Consider the following 7,387-nt stretch of genomic DNA (forward strand, 5'->3'; position numbering starts at 1 on the left):
ATTTACCCTCGTTCGGTTCACAGGCACGAAAGAATTAAGGGGTGAGCCAAAACTGCCCTTTTGACTGTTTTAACCTGTGCGTGAATGAGGAAGTTTGTAGGACTGGAGAGTGTCTCGGGGGGTTCCCGTTGTACACTGCCTGCAATTTTGAGTTCTGTTTGTTCCTCGCTGTATGCTGGTTGCGGAGACTGAAGGGCGGAATTTGTGAGGAAATGGTCTGCCCGCCTATTGCCTTCGCCTGCTGAGACGGCGTGTCAGTCTGGAACGGCTTGTAAGAGGGGCAGAAGAAGAGGCTCGAGTGAGGAGCGCCTTCGTGTGTGGAAATCGATGTAGTTCCCGCCTTCCTGCGCATCGACACAGAGAGCCTGAGGAGAAGTCCTGTCAGGTTGGTTGGTGACGTCATTGAAACGCAGCGTGAGGCTACGTCGGCGGCCATTTTCGACAGGGTTTTTCGTGTGTGTCATCTGCTGGTGATACGCACACCTGTTAATTGAATTGTAAAGCTGTTTTCTTCACAAGGAGGAGAGGCGTGTTATTATTACCGATGATGCGCACATCTGAGTTTAAGGATAACGATTAGACTTTCCTATTTAGAGACTAAAAAAAAAAAAACTGACAGTTAAAGTTTGATTAATAACTTTGGAGGATTCCTACAGAATGGAATGGGAAATTACACTCTTTTAATTTTTAAAGTGTCCTGAGGTTTGATTCAGATATATATTGTGAAATATAATTATTCTTTTGTTATTTTTAGGAGTAGTTACGTATGGTTAACGTATAGGATGGCTACAGGTAATGTTTGGAATTTATCACCCCCACAACCTTTCATACCATCCACGGGGGATGATGCACTCAAATGGGAGGAGTGGAGGGAGTATTTTGAGAATTATTTATCTACTTTTGAGGGGGAAGAGGAGTTGACCCCGGAGAAGAAAAAGAAAATCCTACTTCACTGTCTAGGAGCAAAGGCGATGAAAATATACAATAAGATAAACAAGAAAACTAGGCCTGGGGATGTTTATGATAATGCATTAGAGGATTTGACTTTGTATTTCAAGCCTACCATCTCCATTTCTGTCAACAGATTCAAGTTTTTTCAACGCAAGCAAACTCAGGAAGAATCTGTTGAAGATTATGTTGCTGCGTTGAAAAATTTAGCACTTACCTGTAGATTTGGGGCATTACATGATGAACTTATTCGTGACCAAGTCGTTATGAGATCCTCAAATAAACATGTACAGGAGAAATTGTGGGCTAAAGGTGAATTGCCTTTGGAAGAAGTAGTCGAAATTGTAAAATGTACAGAATTAACAGGGAGATGTGCTAGAGCAGTATTATTAGAAGAAAGGTCCTCTGTTGAAGATAAGTCTACTGTAGCAAAGGTCATAAGTTCTAAGAGGAGCTATGTAAAGCCGGGTTCTGGATACGAAAAAGGTAAAGATACTGTCCATAGAAGTAAACTATCAGATGAGAGAAGATGTTATAGATGCGGCAGTAGATACCATTTAGCAAATGACAGGTCTTGTCCAGCAGTGAGGCAAAAATGTTCTAATTGCAGTATGGTAGGACATTTTGGTGTAATGTGTCCTAAGAAACAGAAGGGCAATACGAATGTAAAAGCGATAATTTCAGAGGAAGAAGAAAGGTTTACATCTTCAGATGAGGATGATATGAACTTATTCGTGTTAGTTGTGGAAGACAAGCTGAACAAGAAAAAGAAACCCATCTGTGACATGAGTATTGGTGGGGTAGATGTGTCCATTGTGGCAGATTCGGGCTCGCCATATACCATAGTGAATGAGGAAGTATGGATGGAGAAATTTGTACCGGTGATAGGGAAAAAATTATTGAAACCGGATATTTTTCCCAAATCATTCAATTATCAACCCATTGAAATGCTAGGTTTTAGGGAACTTGAGTTCATATTTAAAACCTGTCAAGCATTTTGCAAACTGTATGTCTCCAAAGTGGGTCCATCCGTGTTAGGATGGATGGATCAGGGAGAATTGGGTATTATTCTAGATCCCAACAGTCCTGATCCTGTCCTCATTTTGCAGACTGAAGAAGATTGCAACAATTTCTATAAGAAAAGGTTTCCTGGGGTATTTTCAGAGAACATTGGAAAGCTTAGAGGTTTCGTCCACGAAATAAAACTTAAGAGGGACGCCATACCCTGCATACACAAGTCTAGGAATATACCATTTTCTATCATTGGTGAAGTGGAGAATGAACTAAAAAAGTTGCAGAGGGAGGGAATTATTGAACCGGTGGAATCTGCAGAGTGGGTTTCGCCATTGGTGGTCGCGAGGAAGGCAAATGGCAAGCTTCGTCTTTGCATTGATCTTCGCGATTTGAATAAAAACATTTTGGTAGATCAATTTCCCTTGCCTAAGATTAGTGAGATGCTGTCCCTTACAAATGGTGCTAAATGGTTTTCAACAATTGACCTAAGCTCTGCTTACCACCAGGTGGCATTGCATCCCGATAGCAGAAGTCTCACTACATTTGTGACCCCTATGGGGTGTTATAGATTCAAGAGAGTACCTTTTGGGCTGGCTTCTGCTGCGGCCATGTTCCAGAGATTAATGAGTGAGCTCTTTAAAGGTGAAAAAGATTTATTGATTTTCCAGGACGACATCATGATAACAGGCAAAAGCAGAGGTGACCATGATGCTAAATTGAACAGGGTCCTAGGGTTGCTGGAACATCATGGGCTCACGGCAGATCTACGTAAATGCAAACTTGCTGCCAATAAGGTCACCTATCTAGGGCATGAAATTGATGGAAATGGTATAAGACCAAAAGAAGAACTGCTGGCAGCAATTAGGGATGCGCCTTCGCCCCAGAATAAAGATGAGGTGAGAGCATTCTTAGGGTTATCTGAATTCTATGCTAAGTTTGTGAGAAACTTTTCTTCTAAAACCTTACATTTAAGGGAACTCATTAAGCAAAATAATAAATTTGAATGGAATGCAGCTTGTGATGAGGCGTTTAGGAAGATAAAGGAAGACATTTGTGGTGCTCCACCCCTTCAAGGATTTAACCCTTCCCTGAAGAGCATAGTTACCACAGACGCTAGCAACAAGGGGTTGGGTGCAGTTCTTTCGCAGGTCAATGGAGAGGGTAAAGAGGTTACTGTTGCTTTTGCCTCTCGGTCAATCACTCCCACGGAGGTGAGGTATTCCGTGATTGAGAGAGAGGCACTAGCGTGTGCGTGGGCACTTAACCATTTCAGACAATACATTTGGGGGTATAACATCACCATTAGGAGCGATCACAAACCTTTGATAAAGGTGTTGTCCACGAAGGGACTCCTGGTTGCTTCCCCTAGATTATCAAGGATTTCCATGAAATTGTTAGAATATAACTATGAAGTGGAATACCTTCCTGGTGTGAGAAACAAGGTGGCAGACTGTCTAAGCCGTTTGCCCCTACCGTATGATGAAGAACAGGTTTCTGGTATAGACAATTTCTGTATTGCAAACATTCTGGAGGAGGTGCAGTGTATTTCGGTTGGGGAATGGGCAGGAATGATGGAAAAGGATGAGACTTTACTTGAAGTAAAGAAATACATAAGGGCGGGCTGGCCGGACAAGAGGAAAATACCAGCTCAATTACGTCCTTTTTGGGAACTCAGAAATGAACTGTCAGTGGAAGGTGAACTGGTTTTAAGGAGTGGAAAGATGATTCCGCCCAGGGATTTACGTCCGAAACTCTTAGACATTTGTCATGAAGGACACCTTGGAATTGGTAAGACCAAGAGTAGAGTCAGAAATTCTTACTGGTGGCCAGGGTATGACTTGGATATTGAAAGAAGGGTAAGAGATTGTACGGCCTGCGAAAATTCAGATAAGACAAAACAAACTTTGAGACCACCTCTTCAACCACTATCATGTCCCTACATGCCATGGGTCAGACTGGGTATTGATTTGTGTGGTCCGATTAGAGAAAGAGATGAACTGTTGTACTTGATTGTTCTGGTAGACCATTTCTCAAAGTGGCCAGAGGTAGAAGTGGTGCAGGAAGCTGATGCAAAAAGTGTTGTAGGGTTTTTGCGCAAACTTTTCCTGAGAGAGGGACTGCCAAAATGCATCGTTTCGGACAACGGCCCACAGTTCATTTCTAAAGAATTCAAGGAGTTTCTGAAGAAACATGGTATTGAGCACAAAACTACATCTGTGTACCATCCGGCTGGTAATGGTGCTGTAGAGAGGTTTAATCGAGTGGTTAAAGGAATAATCCAACTGGCAAACCAGAATAACATGTCATGGAGGAAGCAAATAGTAAAGAATCTTTGGTCATTCCGAGTTACACCGTGTGTTTCAACTGGTGCCAGTCCTTTTGTACTTTTGAGAGGAAGAACACCAATCACAAAGGATAACATAAGTTGGGCCAAAACAGAAAGAGTCACGTGGTCTCCGGAAATAATACAGGAAAATGTAAAAAAGTCACAAGCAATTTGCAAGAAGTACTTTGACAGTAAACATGCTAGTAAGAGAATCAGCATTAAAGAAGGCGACTATGTGAGGGTGAAAAGTGCAAGGATCACCAGGAAAGGAAAAAGACAATACTCTCAACCTATGGAAGTAAAAAAAGTGTTTTGTAATTCAGCCCTCTTAAGCGATGGGAAGTCATGGCATTTTTCTGCTTTGTCCTTATGCAAGGAGGGAGGTGGGGAGTGTGTTTACGATTCTGTTATGGAAGACAATGAAGCTTCCTGTTCTCAGGACCACGATTGGATTCTGGACCGTTGTGGAGCTGAGGGGTCTCGACCAGAGGGTACCAACGTTGTATCTTTGGGTACATACGAGGTGTTCTCTGAGGTTGAGGACAACTCAGGTACGTCACGGTTGGAAGACGGCAGTAGTGGTCAGAGCAAGGTAGCATTAGAAAAGTACAGGTGTCTGACCAACAGTGATATTAGTTCAGATTCCGAAGATTCAATTTATGAAGATGTTGCGTCTCAGGACGACAATTGTGTGGAGGAACCCAGTGTAAGCCGATTTGGAAGAGTAGTTAAGCCTCCAGCTAAATTACAAGATTACGTGTGTGATTAGCTGCGGGTTATGCTCTTCCCATCTGCAATCACTCTTGTTACCTTTGGGTCCCTTGCTGGTTAGGAAGGGAGATGTGTAGTGTTTATTTAACTATTGCTTTGTTCCCTTTACACGCGCAGCATGTTCCTTGCACGCGCTGCCTGCCGGTGCATTATGACGTCAGGGTGTTCTACCTGATCACCGGCAGGCTGACAGTTGGGGGACAGTTGTAGCCTCTGAGTCTAGCGGTCAGACGTACCTTGGTGTCAGGTGTATTACATTTAATAAAGGATCTACTACTTACCTGCATCTTGTCTTCTCTACAGCGTGCACACATGGTTCTCCAGCAAGTGCACCAACCTCCTTCGTTAGCTCACTGTTACTGTACCCTGGAAATTGCAGAGTACACACAAATCTTTGCAACCAGTTCCATACCCCTTAAAATATTTTAAAATACAATCGCTTTGTGGCCAATAGGGTATGCCAGAAAATAAATAGTATCACCTTTCCTTGTTACCCATTTCTTTCCGGAATTTTGCAAACAAAACGTGCAAGCGGACTGCGACATTCTGCCCCTCTGGACTCCACCCCTTTCAGCTGCTACCTTAACCCCAAAATATGGAATCCATCATTTATTTATTTTACATATGTATATTCCCATCACTGCTTGCCTGTTGACATACGACCTACCCCTTTAAGAGGGACCCGCGCAGTACGTCTGCTGAGCCACCATGCGAGCACGGAGCTACACACTGAAGCATATCATATGATCGGACACTCTGGACTACACTTTAAAAAGAAAAGAAGAAGCCCAGACACGAGTGCGAGGGGCACAAAATTGTCCGAAAATACACCAAGAGATAAAACAAAACGACAACCTGAGCTGGTAAGTTAAATGATACGACGCGCTAGGGGAGAATAATGTGACAGCCCTAACTAAATCTGTCCACTAATCACAGACATACCTGGTTACTCCAGTAGTCCCTCTTTCCTGTCAGTGGAGCCTCTCTTGCTGAAACTCCCGCCACAATCCGACGTGCGAACGCAGGCCTCGCCTACTCTCCGGAAAACAGAGTCCGCCCATGCGCGAGCAGACTGAAGCAGTAGATCCCAGAGCATATGACATGAGCCAGGAGCTGCAATTGTTTACCCAGTGGTTTTCTTAACCCAGTGGTTTTCTTTACTGCGTTATCTTACGTCCAATGCCTTTGCTTACCTCTTTTGAAGACACAATTTACAAATGATTTTGAAGCAACCGATTTCCGAGCTGCTGTTTTTTAATTCAGTTTCTCCTTTGTATCGTTTTCAGTGTTTAAATAATTGGAAACATTCTGAACTGCATTTTCTTGTTCATTTGAAGACATGGGAAGGGATCGTTGTAGTTCATGTGAATGTTACCATGTTGTTTGTATATTTTCGAAACAAAAAAATGGCATTTCCATTAGTAAGACTGTGGATGCCACATTTTAAGTGGTTCTAAAAGTGTGTAGTACAAACAATATATCATCAGCAGATTACAGTCTTCGTGTTGGAATTGTCATGTACACACCATCCTTAGTCACAGAGCAGATCTTTGAGTACTTTGTAGAACATGTAGCGTTTTTCCCAGTCCAGGAGCATGCAGATGAATTACACCACATAGGAGCTGCGGTTAAGCATGACTTTATTCTTTAGCATACACTCGCACACTGTGGATTACATTACACTTTTCAATTGACCACACCTTAACCCTTCCCCAAATATTATGTAATTCCTCTTCAGAGTCCGCCCAGAACCAAAGGGGCCTAGTGCATATAACAGCAATATGCTATATCTCCACCTTTGTTAAATAAAAAGTGGCAGACATCACTACATTCACGTTTTCTCAATTAATAGTCCAGGCGCTCGCAATTGTCTGCCAGCTTGGGTGATCGAGGTCCACCCTGATTGGGCAACGGCGACATAGGCTCAGGTGCTTGAGCCAGACCTGCTGGCGGGGTCGCCTCACGAGTAGTTTCAGGACTCGACAAGTGTTGTGGTAGGTGTTTAAATTGAGATGTATCCCAAGTGATGGATTGTTCAGGGCTAAGTGATGTTACCATATATCTCTTGCGTGCCACGACCTGTAAAGGATCAGCGGCAAAAGGAGTGTCCATTTAGTTTCTATTTAACCAGTACAGAGTCACTCATTTGCATTTCAGAAACTTTATTCAAATATAGATTGTATCCATACAAGTGCAATGCAAAGCAATTAATACATACAATATAAAATATTAAAAGCGCAATACATAAGTACCCAGTCTCCTTTTTCAAGAACTGTCTTCTATGCATGGCAAAGCTGATCTGCATACGTCTTCCTTTTCCGAGTCGCG

General features: G+C 42.8%; 1 protein-coding gene across 3 annotated transcripts in view; it reads right to left on the reverse strand.

The window, feature by feature from the left end:
• Positions 1–6,153, reverse strand: part of GINS4 (GINS complex subunit 4) — an 89,634-nt gene extending 83,481 nt beyond the window's left edge. Inside the window, exon 1 of one of the 3 annotated variants that reach the window (XM_078665382.1) lies at positions 6,002–6,153. The gene's annotated coding sequence lies outside the window, so the exon portion shown is untranslated. Of the gene's footprint in view, positions 1–5,540; positions 5,652–5,726; positions 5,954–6,001 lie in introns of those variants that run through there. The other 2 variants (XM_078665383.1, XM_078665385.1) reach the window with 2 other exon arrangements.
• Positions 6,154–7,387: the final 1,234 nt, after the last annotated feature.

This window comes from Lissotriton helveticus, chromosome 11, assembly GCF_964261635.1.
Source record: "Lissotriton helveticus chromosome 11, aLisHel1.1, whole genome shotgun sequence".
NCBI lineage: Eukaryota > Metazoa > Chordata > Amphibia > Caudata > Salamandridae > Lissotriton > Lissotriton helveticus.